Here is a 23,659-nt window from a genome sequence, read left to right on the forward strand (position 1 = left end):
AGGGTAAATAACCATCCTTTCAAGACCATTTATAAACTTGTATCATGTTACCTCTCAGCAGGGCCGGTGCAAGGGGATTAGGCACCCTAGGCGAACCTTCTGCCTTGCGCTTCCACACCCCCACGTGAGACCGTGAGGTGGTCACGCCGCCACCCCACGGTCTCAGCCCCAACTCCTACCTCATTCTCGATTGTGCCTGCGGAGTGTGTGTGGTTTTCTGGGCTGCGAGCAGGTTGGGCGCTGCTTGTAGCCCGCCACATCGTCACTCCTCTTTGCCACCACTTGCGGCCCCATATGGCTCGCACCCAGTGGCGCACCAAGGACCTCTGGCGCCCGGGGGCTAATGCATTTGTGTGCCTCTCTAGCACTCCCCTCCTTAATCCTCCTTGTACTATTGCTTAAGGTCACAGAAAATCAGTGGCGTCTCTACACAGAAGAATTGGGGGGGGGGGGGGGGGGGCGGAATGACTTTTCCTCATCACACCCACATCCATAGCATGGTCCCCTGCTTTAAAATTGGCTATAAAAAAAGACTTAACAAGAAAGACGAAAGGGGCTTCTGCGTAATTTTAAAAAGCTGGTCAGTTTCATACCTCTAGTAAAACTACTATTACAATTATTTAATAGCTTTATTCAACTAATTCTATATGGCCATGAGAGTGAAGTCTGGAATGTATACAGGAAGGGACAGAATGTCAATATAAATCCTGAACCTCCAGTTCTCTAACTCTGTGCATCCATGGAAATTCCCCCAAACAATGGAGCTTGGATGTTTCCCTTACAGCTCATCATATTAAAATATATTTTCAAATTCTGGTGTCACCTCACAGTAACAGCAGCACAAACACCTTCCACTGCCAGACACATTGTGAATTAACACAAAACCCCGCAAAAAAGACACTCAAAATCTATACAGCAATCCCATCCTAACATAACAGTAATATCACCAAGGACTCAAACAACAATAACCCTACCTGTGAAAAAACAGCACTGTAAATATTACACTGGGTCCCAGAATACCAATACACCGCCTACCGAGGAAACAAAACAACCCCGATTGCTATAGATCCCTACACACACACACACACTAGCAGAATCTCTCATCATGGTCACAAGCACAGAGCAGAGACAGACCCTCACCAAATACAGAATAAAGGATCACAAATTAGACAAACTGAAATGGAAACCCCAAGAAGCCAGATTCTGAGTGTAAGAATGGAAAAACAGAACCACCATTGCTCTTAAAACAAATAAAATCAAGAAACATAAAGCATCAGTTATAATAGTAAAACCATACTAATAAAAGAATATTTTAAAACTACTGAGTGATAAATAGAATAATTTCTATTAATTAAAATCAAATACTTTAAAAAAATTTTCCCAAGCACCAATAATAATATATTTCAAAAGAGCATACATAACAAATAACACCAGTAATTAATTAAAACTAATAAGGATTTTCAAAAGCCCCTGCTGTCCATACCTGGGAACTCTTGATTTCCAGTCACTCTAATTGTTGAGGATTCGGAGGAGGAGCGCACAAACTTTATCCTCTCTCTCACACATACTCACATGTTCATTCTTTCTCACACATACACTGTCACATACACACACATACATGCTCTTATATCCACCATAACCTCCCTCTCTCTCACAGACATTGACACACTTTCAGGCTCCGACCCTCTCTCCCCCCACACCACCCACACACAAGCTCTCATTCCCCTGGATTCTCTCATACACACGCATGCTCTCACTCTCACTGGCTCCTTCACATACACACAAACACACACACCCATATACACCCACACTGACCCCCAGGCAGCTCCCATTCATTCTCACACATACACCACACATAGGCAGACACCTATTTTCCCACAGACAGACCCAAGGAAGACACGCATTCGTTCTCATACACAGATACAGCCTCAGGCAGGCACCCATGCATTCACACACATACACCCCCAGGCAGACTCCTATTCATACACTTGCACACACTGAAGGCAGACCCCCCTCTCTTTGTTTTGTCAGCAACTTCAGAGCCTTTCTCATTCCACTGCTGCTGCTGTCACCGCTGCCGCGTGGCTTTTGGGAAGGTGCTGATTGCTGCTACTGGCACTGAAGCCGGTTCTGCTGCCTCCTCTGTGCAGGCCCCGCGGTATTAAATATTTGCGGGCTTCCACTTCCTCCATGCCGATCTCATACATGGCGAGATCAGCATAGAGAAAGTGCTACTCTTGTACATTCCCAAAGATAACATCTGCCAATCACTAAAAAGTAATTTTTTTTTTTACCTTTGCTGTCTGATCTTAGTTTTCTGTACGTGGCAGATGATCCTCTTCCTTCCTACCCACGCGTCTCTGGCAACATTTGGCCGTGCAGGCAGGAAGGAGGAGCACCTGCCGGTTTGGATGCGACCTTTTTCTTCGGGCCGTGGTGAGATGAGCTCCACCACGGCCCCACCAATCTTCCTGCTGTGTGCATCCGGCACACAGCACAGCAGTACTTCCCTGCTCACCTGCCGGTGAGATGAGGTCCACCGGCGGCAGCATGGGCCTCCCATGTCGGCCATCAGCGCTCTGCTATGCCCTGCACCTGGGGGCATTGGCTCCCCCTGACCTCCCCTCGGTATACAGCACCCCCTAATGATCGGCGCCTTAGGCCCAGGCCTAGTTTGCCTAGTGCTTCCGCCGGCCCTGCCTCTTAGCTGTCTCTTTTGCTCGTTGAAGAGCCCTAACCTGCATAGCCTCTCATAATAGGACAACTGTTCCATCCCCTTTATCATTTTTGTAACCCTCCTCTGCACCTTTTCTAGTTCCACTATGTCTTTTTTGAGATGGGGTGACCAGAAGTACACATAATACTCAAAGTGCAGTCACACTGTGGCTTGATAGAGAGGCAATATTATATTTTCCATTTTATTCTCAGTTCCTTTTTGGTTCATTCCTAATATTCTATTTGCTTTTCTGACTGTGGCTGCATACTGAGCTCAGCATTTCAATGTATTGTCCACAAGGATGCCAAGATCTTTTTTCTGGGTGGTGACTTCCAATACAGAGCCCAGCAGTATACCTGTAGTTAGGATTACTTTTCCCTGTGTATATCTGCCATTCAGATGCCCAGTCTCCTAGTCTCACTAGGTCCTTCTGCAGTTCCTCACAATCTTGTTGGGATCTGTGGGAGGGAGTACTCCCTATTCCGGGGAGATGTGTGCCCTTGGACCACGATGCGACTACAGAGAGGAGCTCCGAGGAAGCGCCGCGGCAGGCAAGACGTGTCCCAGCATGGGAAGAGCAGGCTGACCACCGCCCTAACCTCTGCCGAGCCTGGACGCACCGGTAGAGACCCAACAACGCAATGCTAGTCTTTGGGGTAGCCCTCCGGCCACTTGATAGCCCTTTTGGACCTGCCACTGGGTAGCGGCAGATGCGGCAGGACGGACAGAGGTCGAGGACAGACGATGGTAGTGGAGCTTGGAACAAGACGGGACCTCGGCTTTGGACTAGGCTGAAGACTTGAACAAGATGAGGAAGCTCGGAGGCTCAGGTGAGTCGAAGACATATGGAGCTTGGGACTCAGACAAAATGAGGACACTTGAAGACTCAGACAGACGAGGACGCTTGGTACTTGGAGACTCAGATGAGACGAGGACACTTGGTACTTGGAAGCTCAGATGAGACGAGGACAAGAGGTAACTTGGAGCACAAACGAGAAGAGGACATGAGGAAACTTGGAACTCGGGCTAGATGAGGACAAGAGGACACTTGGAACTCAGAACTTGGAACTCAGATAAAACAAGGACAAAGGTAGCTTGGAACTCAGATGAGATGAAGACATGAAGTGGCTTGGAACTCAGACGTAAGACGCTCAGACGTAAATGAAGATCAGAGGTGGATTCTAGAGAGTCAGGCGAGGATCCAGATACTCCGACGAGGATTTGGAACTGGGGAAGACTCAGAGGATAAGGACTCTGGATACTCCGACGAAGACAGAGGCTCAGGAACTGGGAGGAATCCGGGCAGAGCTCGAAGACAAATCCTGCCGGAAGAGGACTCCAGCCACCAGGAAACAGACACCGGATTGATACGGATTTACTCCTAGGAAGGTCAGCTGAAGATGAGGTCTGGGGCAAGCGAGCTGAACCCGTAACCTAAGGACTGACGGAACTTCAGGATTAGGACTCAGAACATCAGAGAATGGAATTTAGGACATCAAATATGAATGGACACCGGAACCTCGGGACATCAGACGTCTATGACATATGGCATCAGGGGACTTCAAGAGATGAGGACCACAGGGACAACTGGAACATGACAGACAAAGACAACAGAAGGCTGAGATGACTGGACATCTGAAGACAAAGGAACGTCAAACATCAGGAGATAGGGAGATGTCAGGACAACTGAAGACGGGAAGACATCAGGTCATCTGGAGACACGAAGACATCAGGACATTGCATACAGGGAAAAATAACCCTTGCTGTAGTTACACGATGTTAAGTTCTATATTAGGAACTACCACCCAGGAAAAAGATCTAGGCATCATAGTGGATAATACTTTTAAATCATTGGCTCAGTGTGCTGCAGCAGTCAAAAAAAGCAAACAGAATGTTAGGAATTATTAGGAAGGGAATGGTTAATAAAACGGCAAATATCATAATCCCTCTGTATCACTCCATGGTGAGACCGCACCTTGAATACTGTGTATAATTCTGGTTGCCGCATCTCAAAAAAGAAATAGTTGCGATGGAGAAGGTACAGAGAAGGGCAACAAAAATGATAAAGGGGATGGAACAGCTTCTCTATGGGGAAAGGCTGAAGAGGTTAGGGCTGTTCAGCTTGGAGAAGAGATGGCTGAGGGGGATATGAAAGAGGTCTTTAAGATCATGAGAGGTCTTGAACGAGTAGATGTGAATCGGTTATTTACACTTTCGGATAATAGAAGGATTAGGGGCATTCCATGAAGTTAGCAAGTAGCGCATTTAAGACTAATCGGAGAAAATTCTTTTTCACTCCATGCACAATTAAGCTCTGGAATTTGTTGCCAGAGGATGTAATTATTGCAGTTAGTGTAGCTGGGTTCAAAAAAGGTTTGGATAAGTTCTTGGAGGAGATGTCCATTAACTGATATTAATCAAGTTTACTTAGGGAATAGCCTCTGCTATTAATTGTATCAGTAGCATGGGATCTTCATGGTGTTTGGGTAATTGCCAGGTTCTTGTGGCCTGGATTGGTCTCTGTTGGAAATAGGATGCTGGGCTTGATGGACCCTTGGTCTGACCCAGCATGGCAATTTCTTATGTTTTTACAGATTACCAGTAACAACTTTGCAATTTCATTTGTGAGTTCTTTTAGGACTCTGAGATAGATGCCATCCAGTCCTGGTGATTTGCTATTCTTTAGTTTGTCACTTTGATTACATCCTCCATTATCTTAGGGATTTGTTCAGTTGCTCAGAATCAACACCCTCGAAAAATGTTTCAGGTGTGGATACATCCTCCTCAGTAAAGATCAAGGAAAATAATTCATTCAGTATTTGTTATTTGCTTGTCCTTCCCTTTTACCCCTTGGCCATCTTGCAGCCCAACTAACAATGTCACAGGCTTTTTGCTTTAAATAAACTTGAAAATGTTTTTATTCTTAGTTATTGCCTCTCTGGCAAGTTTCTTCTCAAATTCTTTCTTGATCTGTCTTTGCTACTGTTTTATATCTAACTTGCCAGTGCTTATGCTTTTACCTATTTTCTTCATTTGGGTCTGCTTTCCATTTTTGGAGTGTTGCTCTTTTGGCTTTAACTGCCTCTTTCACCTCATCTTTAAACCATGCTGGCAGTCATTTAGTTTCCCTTTGATCTTTTTTAATGCATAGAATTCATTTTGTCTAGGCTTCCAAGATGGTATGTCCATGCTTCATGCACAGTTTAAACCTTTGTTACTGTTACTTTTAGTCTTTTTCTGACTTATTCTATCATGGTCTTTTTCTGACTTATTCTATCATGGTCTCCCTTTTTAAAGTTATATGCTACTGGAGCAGTTTTACTTAATGTCCTCTCTCCAGTAATCATGTCTGATTTGACAGTATTATCATTGTTATTACTTAGTAGACACACCACATTAACACCTTGTACCAACTTGTGCATTCCACTGAAGACTAGATGTGAAGTAGCTGCCCCTCTCATCACTTTTAGTATTACCGGTAGGTGCTCCATGAAGCAGTCATTTATGACATCTATCCACTATCCACAAAGCCATATACACACACACAATTCTAATTGGCTTGATGACGACCCCTTCCGCCTTACATGCCCTAATCGGCCCACCAGAACCTCCAACAAAGCGACCCTCCATGTTCCCTCACTAAAAAAGGCACACCTCACATTCACGAGAGTGCGGGCCCTCTCCATTGCTGGACCTATGCATTGGAACTCTTTACCGACCAACCTCAGGCTAGAGTCTTGCACTGCTAAATTCAGATCCCTGTTAAAGACGTAGCTGTTCAAACAAGCCTTCCCCCAAAACCCTTAGCAGTCCCTGCCTAATCACCACCTTCTACTCCTCCAGTAATTCCCCTATCCTGTACACAATTATGCCAGCACTGTACATAGTTATGTTAGTTATGTTAGCACTGCACTTGCACGTGCTTTGCCAGTTGCGATTTTGCCCCTTTCTTTGCTTTTTTTGGTTTAATGTATCCCCTCCCCACTACCTGTTTTTTGTAATTTCCATTCTATAGTTTTGCTGTAAACCAATATGAAGTCTCTACGAATATCGGTATAAAAGACTCTTTAAATAAATAAATAAATAAATAAATCTAAAACCTTATTTCTCTAGAATGCCCCAATGAGACATTGATCCAGTCAACAATGAGATAATTGAAACCTCCCGTTATTACTGTATTGCCAAATTTATTTGCCTTTCTAATTACAGCTAGTATATTGCAATCTGTTTCTTCATCTTCATTAGGTAGATAGTGGCATATACCCACTGCTATACTCTTACCTATAACACATTACATTTCTATACATAAGGATTGCACAGTGCATTTTGTCTCCTGCAGGATTTTTATTATGCTTGATTCTCTATTTTCCTTTACATATTGTGCCACCACTCCACCAATTCAATCTGCCCTATCACATTAAAATAATTTATATCCTGATATCACAGTGTCCCATTGGTTACCTTGCTTTGAACACACGTCAGGGGCGTGTCGGGGGCGTGTCGGATCGGCGCGGCGTTTGGGGGGCGGGATGCGGCGTTTCAGGGGCGGGCCCGGGGCGTGGTTTCGGCCCGGGGTGGTCCGGGGGCGTGGCCGCGCCCTCCGGAACCGCCCCCAGGTCGCGTCTCGGCGCGCTAGCGGCCCGCTGGCGCGCAGGGATTTACTTCTTCCTCCGGGAGGCGTAAATCCCCCGACAAAGGTAGGGGGGGGTCTAGATAGGGCCGGGGGGGGGGGGTTAGATAGAGGAAGGGAGGGGAAGGTGAGGGAACGGCAGCAGGCTGTGCGGCTCGGCGCGCGCCGGCTACACGACATCGGCAACCTTGCGCGCGCCGATCCTGGATTTTAGCTGATACACGCGGCTACGCGCGTATCTACTAAAATCAAGCGTACTTTTGTTTGTGCTTGGTGCGCCAACAAAAGTACGTGAAGGCGCACTTTCTTAAATCTACCCCTTGGTGTTTAACAATATCCCACATATGCAGTACTGGAGACTAAAACATAGCCTGAGGGCATCAGTTTCCTCTTGCATTTTGACATACACCCTAGAAGCCCCATACTATTTAATTGAAAAATGAGACCTACTCCTGTGTACGCAAGCACTTCCTTTCTAATGCAATGTTCTAAAGAGTTTAGCCATTTCCGGCTTCACCATTTCTTTTCCTATTTTTGTGCTGTTTGTTTTTCTTGTAATATAACTCTTCCCATGACTGGGAAACAAGGAGCATGGTGTGGCAGGTCCACGTTACGCTAAGGCCATGTTGCATTTTTCTAGGAGGACCCAGATCTCCTTGGAGCCTTCTTGCAATATTTTTTCCAAGTAAGACACAGTTGAACTCCTGAATCTTGTACCTGGCTTGGCCCTCTTCCTTTTTGTTTAAAATGCGACTTGCTTCCTCTGCGGCTGTCAGCTTTCCAACAGTGCTTCCTCTTCTGCCTACACATGAAATAACTCTTCTGTTTGCTTTCTCTCCTTTGTTCCTCCTGCTTTGTTTGACACTCAAGAGTGGGTGCAGTGTTCTGATATGCTTTTCTGTCATTTAAATATTGTTATTATTTTGAAATATAAAATGGTTTCTGTTTGAAAGTAGCCAATATAGGTTCTTCACGCGGATCACTCTAACGTTACCAAGAATGCAAATGAAACAACGGCTTCCATAAGATGTCTCCATGCAACTCTGTGGACTCTGCAGAAAAGCTATTTGTCTCTCTAGTGTATTTCACAGGGGTTTTTTTTGTTGGCAAACTCATTCCTTCTTTTCATATGTAACCATTTTGTATATGTTAATAAAATGAAACATCAGTCCTATGGTTGTGGCAGATATATTTGTTTTTCCTTGTTAATGTTGCGGTCCCGGTCGCGATGGTCGTGACCCGGCCCTTACCTCCTTGGTCCCGTTCCGCCTCTGAGAGCCTGCGGCCTGTTTCGCGGCGTCCCCGCGGGGGGGTATGCCGCCGAGAAACCCTTCCTGGACGCCATCTCCTTAGGCGCCCGCGCACGCAGCAGCCACACTTATGAAGGCCTTTTCCCGTCACTGAAGGCTCCGCCTTACCCCTGACGTCAGACGCTGCGGCCTATGTAAGGCTGCCGCGGAGCCCAGAACTTTGCCTTGCAACGGGGTTCCTTGCGGTTCCCAGTTGCTCCGAGCCCCGGAGTGTGCTATTGCGTTAGCAACTCCGTTCCTGCCTACGCTTCTGTGTCCAAGTCCTGTCTTTGTTTCTGCTTGGTTCCAGTACCTGTCCTGCGTCAGTTCCTGCCTGACTCCGGATCCCTGCCTGCCTGCTTCAGTTCCAGCTTGGATCCAGTACCTGTCCTGCGTCAGTTCCTGCCTGACTCCGGATCCCTGCCTGCCTGCTTCAGTTCCAGCTTGGTTCCAGTACCTGTCCTGCGTCAGTTCCTGCCTGAATCCGGATCCCTGCCTGCCTGCTTCAGTTCCAGCTTGGTTCCAGTACCTGTCCTGCGTCAGTTCCTGCCTGACTCCGGATCCCTGCCTGCCTGCTTCAGTTCCAGCTTGGATCCAGTACCTGTCCTGCGTCAGTTCCTGCCTGACTCCGGATCCCTGCCTGCCTGCTTCAGTTCCAGCTTGGTTCCAGTACCTGTCCTGCGTCAGTTCCTTCCTGAATCCGGATCCCTGCCTGCCTGCTTCAGTTCCAGCTTGGTTCCAGTACCTGTCCTGCGTCAGTTCCTGCCTGACTCCGGATCCCTGCCTGCCTGCTTCAGTTCCAGCTTGGTTCCAGTACCTGTCCTGCGTCAGTGCTTGCCTGGTTCCAGTAACCTGTCCTGCTTCAGTTCCTGCCTGAATCCGGATCCCTGCCTGCCTGCTTCAGTTCCAGCTTGGTTCCAGTACCTGTCCTGCGTCAGTGCTTGCCTGAATCCGGATCCCTGCCTGCCTGCTTCAGTTCCAGCTTGGTTCCAGTACCTGTCCTGCGTCAGTGCTTGCCTGGTTCCAGTAACCTGTCCTGCTTCAGTTCCAGCTTGGATCCAGTACCTGTCCTGCTTCAGTTCTAGCTTGGATCCAGTACCTCTCCTGCTTCAGTTCCTGCTTGGATCCAGTACCTGTCCTGCTTCAGTTCTAGCTTGGATCCAGTACCTCTCCTGCTTCAGTTCCAGCTTGGATCCTGTACCTGTCCTGCTTCAGTGCTTGCCTGGTTCCAGTAACCTGCCCTGCTTCAGTTCATGCTTGGATCCAGTACCTCTCCTGCGTCAGTTCCTGCCTGACTCCGGATCCCTGCTCGCCTGCTTCAGTTCCAGCTTCCGTGATCTCCTAAGTCCCAGCGGCCGGGCTCCTACGGGCTCCTCCCGGGGGAGCTCTGGCTTCCAGGGTGAATCCCCTAAGTCCCAAGTGGCTGGGCTCCTACGGGCTCCTCCTGGGGGAGTACCAGCTTCCTGGGTGAAGCTCACCGCCCATCGCCTGCCTGGTATCGGCCTCCCGGCCTGCCCACAAGCAGAGACCATAGTCCATCTCTCCCCAGTCTCCCGCAGGCCGGCCCAAGGGTCCACTAAAACAGCTAATTCACAACAGTTAATACAGTTTTTACAAACTTGAGCATCTGGATTTTTTTGTGCCTCTTCACTGCTGTATAACAAATGGAGTCAATGCAGAAAACCCAGAGTAAACCACAAGCAGAAAGCAGAGGGTTATAAAAATAAAGTGTGAAAACTCCAAACATATTATCAATTACATCCTTGCAATAATTGATAGCATATTTTTGGCTTTCCACAACTTTTCAAACCCTTCGGATTAGCAAATGGAGGCTTTCCACCATTTCCATGAAGTCCTCATCATATTTGCCCTCTAATTATTTCTTGGTTTCCCTTATGGGGGGTGGCTTTTTGCTCTTTATTCAGATTTTCCACACGGTGTGTAACAGAAGCAGATCAATGATTTTGTTAATGTCTTATTTATTCCATACAATACCTTTTCTTATCAGTGTTTATTGGCTCCTACCTGGATGCTTTAGGTAGGTCTAACCTCCAATAATTCCAAGAGCAGGAAATCTTTTCCTGATTTCTGTATAAGTCCTCTTAATCATCGGTTTTACAAATCCTAGAAAGAGGCAAAACATGAATGAAATTTTTATCCATATCTTCTCAAGGATAGCAGGTAGAAAAGAGTTAATTTTCAACGGGTTTAGAGCAGAAGAGCGGACTTTACTGAATTGGCCCACTCACCTGTGCGCGCGATTCAGTATTTAAATGAGGCCCGGCGGTAGAAACAGGCAAAAGGAGGCGCTAGGGACACTAGCGCATCCCTAGCGCCTCCTTTTGGCCCGGAGCGGCGGCTGTCAGCGGGTTTGACAGCCGACGCTCAATTTTGCCGGCATCGGTTCTCGAGCCCCCTGACAGCCACGGACTCGGAAACCGGATGCCGGCAAAATTGAGCATCCGGTTTTCGACAGCCGCGGGCCGACTTCAAATTTTTTTATTTTTTTTTTATTTTTTTACTTTTTTTACCCTTCGGGACCTCCGACTTAATATCACCATGATATTAAGTCGGAGGGTGCACAGAAAAGCAGTTTTTACTGCTTTTCAGTGCACTTTCCCGGTGCACTTAAGGAAGTTCCTGCCTGCACTTCCTTGCCTTGGCAATCAGGTCAGCACTGCTTTGTGTGCTAGATTGTCACTGCGTCCTAAGCCTTGTTCCAGTCACGTTCCAGCCTTGTTCCAGGATCCTACTGTTCCAGCGTCCCTCCATTCATCTCCCAGGTAGTACCCTCGGACTGTCTCTCTGGTACTGACCTTGGCCTGTTCCTTGACCTTCCTGTCTGCTGCCTGCATCCTGACCTCTGCCTGCCTTGTGACCTCGTCTGACCTCCGAAACCTGACCTCTGCCTCGTTGACTACTCCTCGGACTGACCCTCGGATTCTGACCTCTGCCTGATTGACCATGTCTCCTGATTCTGGCTCTGTCCCTTGCCTTGTCATCGCCTACATTGTTCTGGTCCTCCTTGCTCCATCTGACCTACAGTCTCGAGTCTGTTGGCACTCCCTTGCTGTCTGTGAGCACGCATGTCTACTATCTCTCCGGGCTCCACCCAGGGGGACTGCGGGCTTCCAGTGGTGAAGCTCATCCAAGCCTCTAGTGCTCCGCCCCCTGGGGGCAGGAGCTTCCTGGTCCCTACCAGGGAGCCATTCTCCACTGCTCCAGGACAAGGGTCCACCCCCAAGCGAAACAGCTCCAGGCAGGTATCGTTCTTCCAGCTCTGATGCAAAAGCATACAATTATTCCTTTTAAATATAAATAGCATTTCATGGAAAGTAATTTATGATAAATTCTAATATCTTTCCCTGTCTGGTAATGTCCAGTTGGTGTCAATATAGTCTACAAAATACTATAGCACTGGCTTCCTACCAAAGGCTCCCCCATGCTGACATCAACAAAGGTAATATACATCACAATGAAGTGATAATCGCTCTTCTGTCAGCTTTAAAGGAACTTTTTGTTGCGCTTGGAGGGGGACCCTTGTCTTGGAGATGTGGAGAATGGCTCCCTGGTAGGGACCAGGAAGCACCTGCCCCCAGGGGGCAGAGCACAGGAGGAGACGGAGGCTAGGATGAGCTTCACCACTGGAAGCCCGCGGTCCCCTCAGGTGGAGCCCGTAGGGACTCGGGCCGCTTGGACTTAGGTGGGCCTCGCAGGGTCTCCTGGAGAGGTAACATAGAAGCCTGCCCATGAACAACAAGGGAACGTGGTCGGACTCTAGGCTGTAGGTCTGGTGGAGCAAGGAAGACCAGAACAGCGTAGGCAAGGAACAGAGCCAGAATCAGAGATGTTGTCAATGGCAGCTGAGGTCAGAATCCGAGGATCAGTCCGAGAAGTAGTCAATGAGGCAGGGGTCAGGTTCCGGAGGTCAGACGAGGTCACAAGGCAGGTAGAGGTCTGGATCCAGGCAGCGGACAGAATGGTCAAGGAGCGGGCCGAGGTCAGTACCAGAGAGACAGTCCGAGGGTCCTGGGGAGACAGGACAGACAGACGCTGGAACAGAAGGATGCTGGAGAAGGCAGGAACAGTAGGACTCTGGAACAAGACTGGAACAAGACTGTGAACGTGGAGGCAAACTAGTACACATGCAGTGCCGACCCGATTGCCAAGGCAAGGAAGTGCAGGCAGGGACTTCATTATATTGAACATTAAATCAGGGCGCGCCGCGGAGCTAGGACCCGCCCCTGGCCCAACAAGAGGCTGGGCGGTCCACGCGCACGCACACCTAGGGAAGTGACCAATGCCACTGGAGACGCAGAACTCTGGCGTGAGGCCTGGTGTGCAGTGGAAGGCACGGCGACCGCCGCTGCGGAACACCAAGGCCTGGAGGAGCTCGCGGCTGCCACTGGGGAGGTTAACTCGTGACCTGCAGAGGAGCTAGTGAGGTGAGCAGTTCCATGCACGGGCTCAGCATTAACAAGGTGAGTAACAGTACCCCCCTTCTAGGCCTCCCTCTACATGGCTGTGGCTTTTCAGGATAATTCCTATGGAAGGTTCTAGGGATGTGCAGAGGGACGCCATATGTTGCATTTGGGATTCGTATTCATTGGGGGGTAGATACATTGCATTCGGCAAGGGGGGCCCCCGATATGTTTATACCATAATTTTTATTCGTTTCCCAGCTAAAATTAAATTAACTACAACCCCCCACCCTCCTGACCCCCCCAAGACTTACCAAAACTCCCTGGTGGTCCAGCAGGGGGTCTGGGAGCCATCTCCTGCACACATCCTTGGCTGCCGGTTTCAAAATGGCTCCGATAGCCCCTGTGACATAGTAAGGGCAAAGGTTATTGGCGCTATTTTGATTACTGGCAGCCGACGGCCCGAGTGCAGGAGATCGCTCCCGGACCCCCGCTGGACCACCAGGGACTTTTGGCAAATCTTGGAGGACCCTCCTGACCCCCACAAGACTTGCCAAAAGTCCAGCAGGGGTCCGGGAGTGACCTCCTGCACTCGGGCCGTCAGTTGCCAGTATTCAAAATGGCACCGATAGCCTTTGCCCTTACTATGACACGGGCCGACGGTGCCATTGGTCAGCCCCTGTCACATGGTAGGAGCACAAGATGGTGCCGGCCATCCATTACTCCTACCATGTGACAGGGGCTGACCAATGGCACCGGTAGCCCCTGTGACATAGTAGGTCAAAGGCTATCGGTGCCATTTTGAAACCAGCAGCCGAGGGTGTGAATGCAGGAGATGGCTCCTGGACCCCTCGCTGGACCAGCAGGGAGTTTTGGTAAGTCTTGGGGGGGTCAGGAGGGTGGGGGGTTTGTTTAAATTGGCTACTTTAGACGGCCGAATAATTCGGCAAAGATTTGTTGTATTCATGGGGAATCACGATATTTATTTATTTATTTATTTATTTATTTATTTAATTAACAGTTTTTTATACCGACCTTCATAGTAGATAACCATATCGGATCGGTTTACATTTTAACAAGGGAAAACTAAGGTAACAATTCTGGTTAATAATAGATAACAAAGGAAAAAGGAATAAGTCAAAGTTACAATCAACAAGGAATGGAAAAAACTTGGAGGCTTAAAGACAAGCTGGAAGGAAGATAAAGGCAGGTAGAATAAATATAACGTGATACGAATAAATTAACGGGTTAGAGCATATGCTTTAACCTGGAGGTGCCAGTGTCCATTGTTCAGGAGGAAGTGTGTCAAAAGACCTTGTAAGAAGTGTGGCTCAAACTAGTGATTATCCGGTGGATCTGGGAAGGCTTGGTGAAAGAGCCACGTCTTTAGTCTTTTTCTGAAGGTTAAGAGGCAGGGTTCCAATCTGAGATTTGCTGGGATGTTATTCCAGATAGATGGGCCTGCTATTGAAAAAGCTCTGTCTTTGGTCGTAGCGAGGCGTGTGGCTTTAGTCGGGGGAAATTTCAGAGTGCCTTTGTGGATATCTCTCGTTGGTCTGTTAGAGGAGTGGAGTTTGAAAGGGATTTCCAGGTCGAGTTGGAGTTGCTGATGAATGGTTTTATGTATTAGGGTAATAGATTTGTACAGGATTCTGAAATTTACTGGTAACCAATGTAGATTTCTGAGGATGGGTGAGATGTGTTCACCGCGGCTGGTGTTGGTCAGCAGTCTCGCTGCTGCATTTTGTAACATCTGCAGTGGTTTGGTGGTGGATTTGGGGAGGCCTAGAAAGAGGGCACTGCAGTAATCTATCTTGGCGAACAGAAGAGCCTGGAGGACAGTTCTGAAGTCTTGGAAAAATAGGAGTGGTCTTAGTCGTTTCAAAACCTGTAGTCTGAAGAAGCTGTCTTTGGTAGTTGTGTTGACCATTCTTTTAAGGTTTAGACGATTGTCTATTATTGCCCCAAGGTCTCTAACGTGCGTACAGGTGAAGTGAGCATTGTGTGGTGAAGTTGGAGGAAGATTGTTTTCATTTGAAGAGATGAGGAGAAGCTCTGTCTTTGAGGCATTGAGGACCAAGTTTAAGCTGTTGAGTAGATTAGTAATGGATAGAAGGCAGTTATTCCAGTAAGTGAGAGCTTTAGAGATGGATTCTGTTATTGGGATTAGAATCTGTACATCATCTGCATACAGATAGTGAATTAGGTTGAGGTCTGTCAGTAATTGGCAGAGGGGGAGGAGGTATATATTAAAGAGGGTTGGAGATAAGGAGGATCCTTGTGGTACGCCAAGGGAAGATTTTGTTAGAGGTGACTCCTTGTTATTGATTTTGACTTTGAAAGTCCTATTGCTAAGGAAGGACCTGAACCAATTGTGGGCTGATCCGGAGATGCCGATATCCTCCAGGCGATCCAGAAGGATGGTGTGGTTGACGGTGTCAAATGCCGCCGAAATGTCTAACAGAACTAATAAGAAGGAATGTCCTTTGTCTAACCCCATTATAATATGGTCTGTAAGCGAAATGAGGAGGGTCTCCGTGTTGCGTGATTTCCGGAAGCCATATTGCGAAGGGTATAGGATCATATGGTCCTCTAGATATTCTGAAAGCTGGGTGTTTACCAGTTTCTCTGTAAGTTTGGCAACGAATGGTAGATTGGAGATGGGTCTAAAGTTGGCTAGTACATTAGGGTCTAGATTGTGTTTCTTGAGGAGGGGCTTAAGAGAAGCAGTTTTTAGGCTGTCTGGGTAGCTTCCTTGAGTTAGAAGGCTGTTAATGATATTTGTTAGAGGTCCTGAGATCGTGTTTGGGATTAGAAGCAGGAGTCTTGATGGGATATTATCAGCTGGATGACTAGATGGTTTCTGTCTTTTTAGAAGGGATTCAATCTCTTTGGTGGAGATTAATTCGAAGCTGTCCAACTTAGGTTTAAAGAAGGAATTGAGATTCTCATCTGATTTGAGAGGTGTTGTATTAGGAGGAAGGAGGGTGAGAGTATTTAGAATCTTCAGTTGAAAAAATGAGGCGAGTTCATTAGCCTTGGATAGAGCTTGTTCGTCTGGAATAGGTGGCGGGGTTGATTTAGTTATTTGTGTTACGTAAGCAAATAGAGCCTGGGCGTCATACTGGTAGTGGTGTATTTTGTTGGCGTAGTATTCCTTTTTTTTTTGTAGTATGCAGGTCCTATAGCGATGTAAGAAACCCTTGTATGCTGAAAGGGTAGTTGAGTTGGGGGTTTTTCGCCATCTATTTTCTTTATGGCGTAAGTCCTGTTTCATCTGTTTTAGTTCGGTGCTGAACCAGGGTTGATTCCCCTTTTTTTTAGGATTGATTGTTTTGGAGGTTATTGGGCACCATTTGTTTGCGACTGCTTCAGTAATTTTTTGCCAGGAAGATAGGGCTGATTCGGGATTAGATAGGTCCAGGTTGGAGAGTTCCTTGGAGAGCTGCTCGCTGAGTATATCTGATGGACATGATTTCCTGAATTGAATGGTGGAAAGGTGCGGAGAGGTGTGAGTCTGTTTGTATGTGGAGAAGGAAGATTCTATCAAGAAATGATCTGACCAAGGGATAGGGGTACATGTGGGATCTACCGTGCACGTGAATTTAAAGTTAATGAATATTAAATCCAGGATGTGACCAGCTTTGTGTGTGGGGCTGTTGATAGTCTGAGAGAATCCCATTGCAGTGAGGGTGGTGAGGAAGGCTTCGCAGTTCGCAGATCGCGGAATAGCGTCTGTATGGAGGTTGAAATCACCCATAATCATTGTTGGTAGGTCTAAGTTAATATGTTTTGCTATGGATTCTATGAGGGGTGAAGGGTCGGTTTCTAAAACTCCTGGAGGAGCGTAGACTAACAAAATTTGTAGCAGTTTTGACTTGACTAGTCCTAGTTCCAATTTGGATTCAGTCTTGATGGTGTGAGCGGTCAGTCTGAGTTCTTTCTTGGAGGCTAGAAGAAGTCCGCCTCCTCTTTTTTTGTGTCTATGGAAGGTGAAGATGTCATATAACTGGATAGGTAGTTGGTTGGTTAAGGCAATGTCCGAGTTTTTTAACCAGGTTTCTGTGATGGCATAGATGTCTGGGTTGGAGTCCAGGAGGTAATCATTGAGGATGTGTGTCTTTTTAGTTAAAGATTGTGCATTGAGGAGGGTTACTGAGAGTAGCGTGAGGCCTAGAAGTTGGTTCAAAGGTGACGTCATGATTGGAATAATTCTTTTTTGTAAGACGTTTGTGGAGATAGGTAAGGAGATTCTCCTCTGGCTGTAAATGATTGGGATGTTGTATGTGAACATGATGAAAGAGGTTGGATACGACTGGTGAGAGTCTGTATGAATAAGAGAGATGTCTGTGGACGGATGAAGGAAGGTGTCTGTCTGAATGAAAGGCGGTTTGGATGATTGCTGAAAGGATGTTTGTAAGCTTGTTGGATTGATTGGAGGAGTGCTCTGTCCTCCGTAGGTGTGGGTGGTTGTTTGATCAAGTGGTGGTAGAGCTCCACTTCTGGAGGTCTCTAGGACTTAAGCAGTGGGTTAGTAACAAGGGTACTAACTATGCTCCCTAAAATGATTAAGGTTAGTGTGGCGTATCACCATATGTGGAAGAGTTGATGATGGCACCTGGATAGTTGAATGGCTTCTGCGTATAGAGTTGGACCTGGGCCTGGGGCTCTCCAAGGGGCGCGCTAAGGGGCAGGCCCCTTAGGTCGCGCTCCTTCGGGCGCGCGACGCCTGGCGTGCGACGCCGCCAGGAATGGCTTAAATTTAAAGGATCTATAGATGCCTTCTGATTGGCTGAGAGGCTGGTGCTTTTCAAGTCATTGCGGCATATCATCAGTTGTTATGATCTGGACCTTCCAGGGGTGCCTGCCCAAGAGTATCTGGTAGGACCGCCATATACCAGCCATGGTTCCACTTCTCCGGCTCTTGAACCAGCAATAGCTGGTTTAGTTTAGTTTCCTCACAAATACAATGAATATGGCCCTATACGTTGCGGATTACCAATTCGTAGGGAACGAATGCACACCCCTAGAAGGTTCTGAGGAGCTCTTTATCGAAAATGTGGTGGGAGGGTTCCCATGAGTTCTTCTCGGCCGCATAACCCTCCCAGGCTAAGAGATATTCCCATCTACCTTGACGCCGACGGATATCGAAGACCTTGCTTACCTGGAGTGATGAGTCTGGTTCGGTAGAGATCCGTGGAGGTGAAGTATATCTACGAGAGGGCCAGGAGAGGACCAAAGGCTTCAACAGAGAGACATGGAATGTGTTGTGGATACCTATGGCACGAGGTAGATGGAGCTGGTAAGACACTGCTCTCACTCTTCGAAGCACTGGAAACGGGCCGATGTACTTGGGAGCCAGGCGATGAGAAGGAGGTCTCAACCTTATGTGTCGGGTGCTTAACCACACTTTCTGACCAGGACGGAAGAGTGGAGCGGGATGTCTGTGGGCATCAGAAGTGCACTTGGAGTGCTCAGCGGCCTGGGTAAGGTGTTCTTTGACTTGATTCCACAACTGGCAAAGGAGGTAAGTTTTCAAGGTTCGGTTGGTCCTTTCAGCTTGACATTGGTCTGTGGGTGATAGGCCGACGTGAAATTCAAGGCAAGGTTAAACTTTTTGCATAGGGAGCACCAGTACCTGGTGGCAAACTGTGGTCCTCGGTCGGATATAATTTCCTTTGGGAGTCCATGGAGACGGAAAATATGTTTCAGGAACAACTTGGCTAGTTCTGGGGCTGATGGGTGGCCCGGCAAGGGAATGAAGTGACCCATTTTCGAAAAATGGTCGATGATGACTCAGATTACTGTATTGTTCTGGGACGGAGGCAGGTCTGTGATGAAGTCGTTGAGATGCTGGACCATGGTTCAGTAGGTGCAGGAAACGGTTGGAGTAGGCCCCAAGGCCGTCCGGTAGGTGGCTTCTTTTGGGCGCAGACGGGACATAAATTTACATAGTTACGAGAGTCTTGCACCATGTTGGGCCACCAGTGATATCTCCGCAGCATCTCTAGGGTCCTGGCATGACCCGGGTGTCCTGCCAACTTGGAATCATGGGCCCATTTCAGAACTCGTTCAAGTAATCTACGTGGAACGACGGTTTTCCCAACTGGAACTATAGTGGTCACGGCAAGGGATATGCAGGCAGGATCTATGAGGTGTCTGGGAACATCAGGAACATCCTCTGGTTCGAAGGATCTTGATAGTGCACCAGCACATAGGTTCTTGGAAGCTGGGCGATAACGTAGAATGAAATTGAACCGTTCAAAGAAGAGCGTCCATCTGGCTTGTCCAGAATTCAAGAGTTGAGCTTCTTTAAGGGGCTCAAAATTCTTATGGTCGGTGAAAATGGTAAATTTGTGTTGCACCCATTCCAACCAGGGGCGCCACTCTTGGAGCGCTAACTTGACAGCGAAAAGTTCTCGGCCACCAACGGTGTAGTGCTGCTCTGTAGGAGAGAAGTGTGAGTAGAATGAAGAAGGTATCAATTTACCCTTTGGAGAAAAGTGACTTAAGACAGCTCCTACTCCAATTGCAGAGGCGTCGACTTTGACGACGAATGGACTTCTTGGGTCTGGATGCTGAAGACAAGGACCTGAAAGGTGGCTTGTGCTTTGGGAGACCACACACGAGCGTTAGCCCCTTTCTTGGTCATGGCGGGGAGCGGAGCAGCTAGAGTGGAATAATTGGCAATGAAGCTCCTGTAATAATTAGTAAAGCCAAGGAAAAGTTGTAAGGCCCATAGGCCTACTGGCTGGGGCCAATCTCGCATTCCCTGGACTTTATCTGGATCCATGGAGAAACCTCGATCAGATATGATGTACCCTAGGAAGGGTAAGCGATTCCGCTCGAAGAGGCACTTTTCTAGCTTGGTATAAAGATGATTTTCTCTTAGACGTTGGAGGACGATCCAAACATGATCGCGATGGGATTGAAGATCTTTGGAAAAGATCAGGATGTCGTCAAGATATACGATTACGAATGAGTATCAGATGTCTCGGAGTAAAGACCGCTGGGGCATTGCATAGCCCAAAGGGCATCACAGTATATTCATAGTGACCATCCCTCGTATTGAATGCGGTTTTCCAGATATCTTCAGCTTGGATGTGTACAAGGGATATCCTGCCTGCATATCCCTTGTATGCACCCCTCAGATCCAACTTGGTGAAGATCCGTGCCCCTTGAAGGCGGTCAAACAGCTCACTGATAAGGGGCAGGAGGTATCGGTCTTTGCGAGTTATGGCGTTGAGCCCTCTGTAGTCGATACAAGGGCGTAAACCGCCATCCTTTTTCTTGACGAAGAAAAAGCCCACTCCAGCGAGAGAATCAGAGGGATGAATGAACCCTCTTTCTAGGTTCTATTTGATGTACTCAGACATGGCTAGGGTTTCTGGGTGAGACAATGAATAAGTTCTGCCCTTGGGAGGCATCGTACCCGGCAGATGTTCTATGGAGCAATTGAACTTGCGTAACGGAGGTAAGGTATCCACCTTCTGCTTCGAGAAGATGTCTTCGAAGTCAGCATACTGAGTAGGCAAACCAGATAGAGTGGTAGACTTCAGAACAGGGACTACTGGAGCTACTGGAAGTAGACATGTCTTCTGGCATTTGGAGCCCCACTGCACCAACTGCACGGAATGCCAGTCGAACTGGGGCTCGTGGGCCTGGAGCCAGGGCAGCCCCAGGATAACTGGATGTGTAGAATGCTTTAATAGATAGGACATCTCCTTCTCGTGGAGAGTGCCCACGGTAAGACGAACAGCCACTGTTCGATGGGTGATGAGCCCTGGGAGAGGTTCTCCTTGAATGGAGGCGATGCGAAGGCTCACATCTAAGGGCTGAAGAGGAATGTTCAGAAGCTTGACAATGTCATCCATGAGGAAGCTGCCACTTGCTTCTGTATTGACAAGAGCAGTGGTGGCGAAGGAGTGGGCCTCAATGCTCAGAGAGACTGGAAGCAGGAATTGGGGGCCGGTGGCATTAGCGCCTAAGCTCGGGAACCCTACCGGGTTCAGGCATTGCAGTTTTCCGGACCGGACCGGACAGGACTGCTGAAGATGTCCGGAAGTGCCACAGTAAAAGCAAAGACCCTCCTCCTCCGACATTCGGTCGGAGACAGTCTCCCACGGTTCACCTCCATAGGTTCCACCATGGGAGAAAGTGGTGGTGCTGGAGTCTTGGCTGGAGGACTCTGGACATGTGTGGGATGTGGTGTAGGAGAGCAGGAAGCCTTTACTTCTAGGTGCCTTTGCCGGAAACGATGGTCGATATTCCCGGTGAGGGAAATCAAGTCCTCTATAGATGTGGGAGTCTCACAGATGGAGAGTTCATCTTTGAGAGCGCTGGAGAGTCCATCTAGGAAGATGGCTTGCAGAGAATCTTCTTGCCACCCTAGCTCAGTAGCCAGGGTCCTGAACTCTACCGTATACTCAGAGAGGGTCTGTGACCCTTGACGGAGGTGGAGTAGATTATGGCTGGCTACAGTTTGGCGGCCTGGGTCTCTGAAGGTCTGCTTGAAGAGAGCAACAAACTTGGATAGCTTGGAAAGCATGGGATCAGAGCGTTCCCATAAGGGAGAGGCCCAAGAAACAGCATTCCCTTCCAGATGGGAAAGGATGAAGGTCATTTTAGTGGTTTTCTTCAGAAACAGGGAGGGTTGCAGTGCAAATTGCATGAAGCACTGATTGAGGAAGCCACGACAGGATCGTGGGTCCCCATTGTATCGAGGTGCAGGGAGCGCCAACGATGCTTTGGGTATCATAGAGGCCGATAGGCCCACAGGATTGGCCAGAGCTATATCTTGCAGCTGGGGACAGAGCTCTTCCACCGAAGAGTGATTCCAAAGCCCTGCGATGTTCTTGGACTGTGGTGGTGAATCCTGGTAGGGCCCTGGACGAGGGAGACTCCGCTGAGTCCATGGCCTTGGCAATCTGTTGCACTTGGAGGTGGACCCTTGCCCTGGAGATGTGGAGAACGGCTCCCTGGTAGGGACCAGGAAGCACCTGCTCCTAGGGGGTGGAGCACAGGAGGAGACAGAGGCTAGGATGAGCTTCACCATTGGAAGCCCGCGGTCCCCCCGGGTGAAACCCATAGGGACCCGGGCCGCTTGGACTAAGGTGGACCTCGCAGGGTCTCCTGGAGAGGTAACAGAGAAGCCTGCCCATGAACAACAAGTGAGTGCGGTCAGATTCTAGGCTGTAGGTCTGATGGAGCAAGGAAGACCAGAACAGTGTAGGCGATGACAAGGCAAGGAACAGAGACATGGTCAATGGCAGCCGAAGTCAGAATCCAAGGATCAGTCCGAGGAGTAGTCAACGAGGCAGGGATCAGGTTCCGGAGGTCAGACAAGGTCTCAAGGCAGGCAGAGGTCAGGATCCAGGCAGCGGACAGAATGGTCAAGGAGCAGGCCGAGGTCAGTACCAGAGAGACAGTCCGAGAGTACTACCTGGGGAGACAGGACAGACAGATGCTGGAACAGAAGGACACTGGAACAGAAGAACGCTGGACAAGGCTGGAACAGTAGGTCATTGGAACAGTAGGACTCTGGAATAAGGCTGGAACAAGACTTGAACAAGACTGTGAACGTGGAGGCAAACTAGTACACATGCAGGGCCAACCCGATTGCCAAGGCAAGGAAGTGCAGGAAGGGAGTTCCTTATATTGAACATTCAATCAGGGCGCGCCGCAGAGCTAGGACCTTCCCCTGGCCCTACAAGAGGCCGGGCGGTCCGTGCACACATAGGGGGCGTCGCCAACGCCACTGGAGACGCCAAACTCCGGCGTGAGGCCTGGTGCGCAGTGGAATGACCAGCGACCGCCGCCGCAGGACACCGAGGCCTGGAGGAGCTCGCAGCTGCCGCTGGGGAGGCCGACCCATGACCTGCAGAGGAGCTAGTGAGGTGAGCAGGTCCGTGCGCTGGCCTGGCACAGACGGGGCGTGTAATACGTTTGCTGTTTTATTCTAGCATTTCTGCCTTCAAAATGGAAGGGACCAGAGGCTTTGTAAGTTATTATTTATTCTAGCCAGGGAAAAGAACAATAAGCCACTAGCTTACCTACTGAAGCAAATGTTCATATTAGCAGTGCTTTTAAATTCTGTTTACACTTGTGGAGGAAGTGTTAGTAAAGAGGTTCCTATCCAGGAGTACTTAAAGTTTGTCAGGAAGTATACAACCAGACCACCACCACCACACAGGACAGGGGACCCCATCTGTGGAAAGCCAACACTTTATGCAACATAGGTTAGTGGTTATCTCAAGCAGGAGATCCTGAACTCTCCATCAGCAATGTTCTGACCTGGAGAAATAAAATGGAGATGTGTGGCATCACTGCTGCTACACAGAAGAAAGGAGTCTGAGGCTGACATCACTAGCACGAGAGGAGCAGGAAAGGCAGCTGACTATGGAACTAAAGTAGAAACAACAGGTGCTATGGGGGGGACAGTGAAAGAGCTTCACTTCCTGTCCACACAGCTGTTTCCTCTTCCTTCTCTCTCCCTATCACATAGGCTGCCTAATTGGGCATATGCATACACAGGGGTAGGAGGAAAAGGAAGCAGATAGTTCACTGTGTGGGTGTGGTAAGACTCTCTAGGCCAGTATCCCCC

The sequence above is a fragment of the Rhinatrema bivittatum genome, chromosome 9, assembly GCF_901001135.1.
Source record: "Rhinatrema bivittatum chromosome 9, aRhiBiv1.1, whole genome shotgun sequence".
NCBI classification, from domain to species: Eukaryota; Metazoa; Chordata; class Amphibia; order Gymnophiona; family Rhinatrematidae; genus Rhinatrema; species Rhinatrema bivittatum.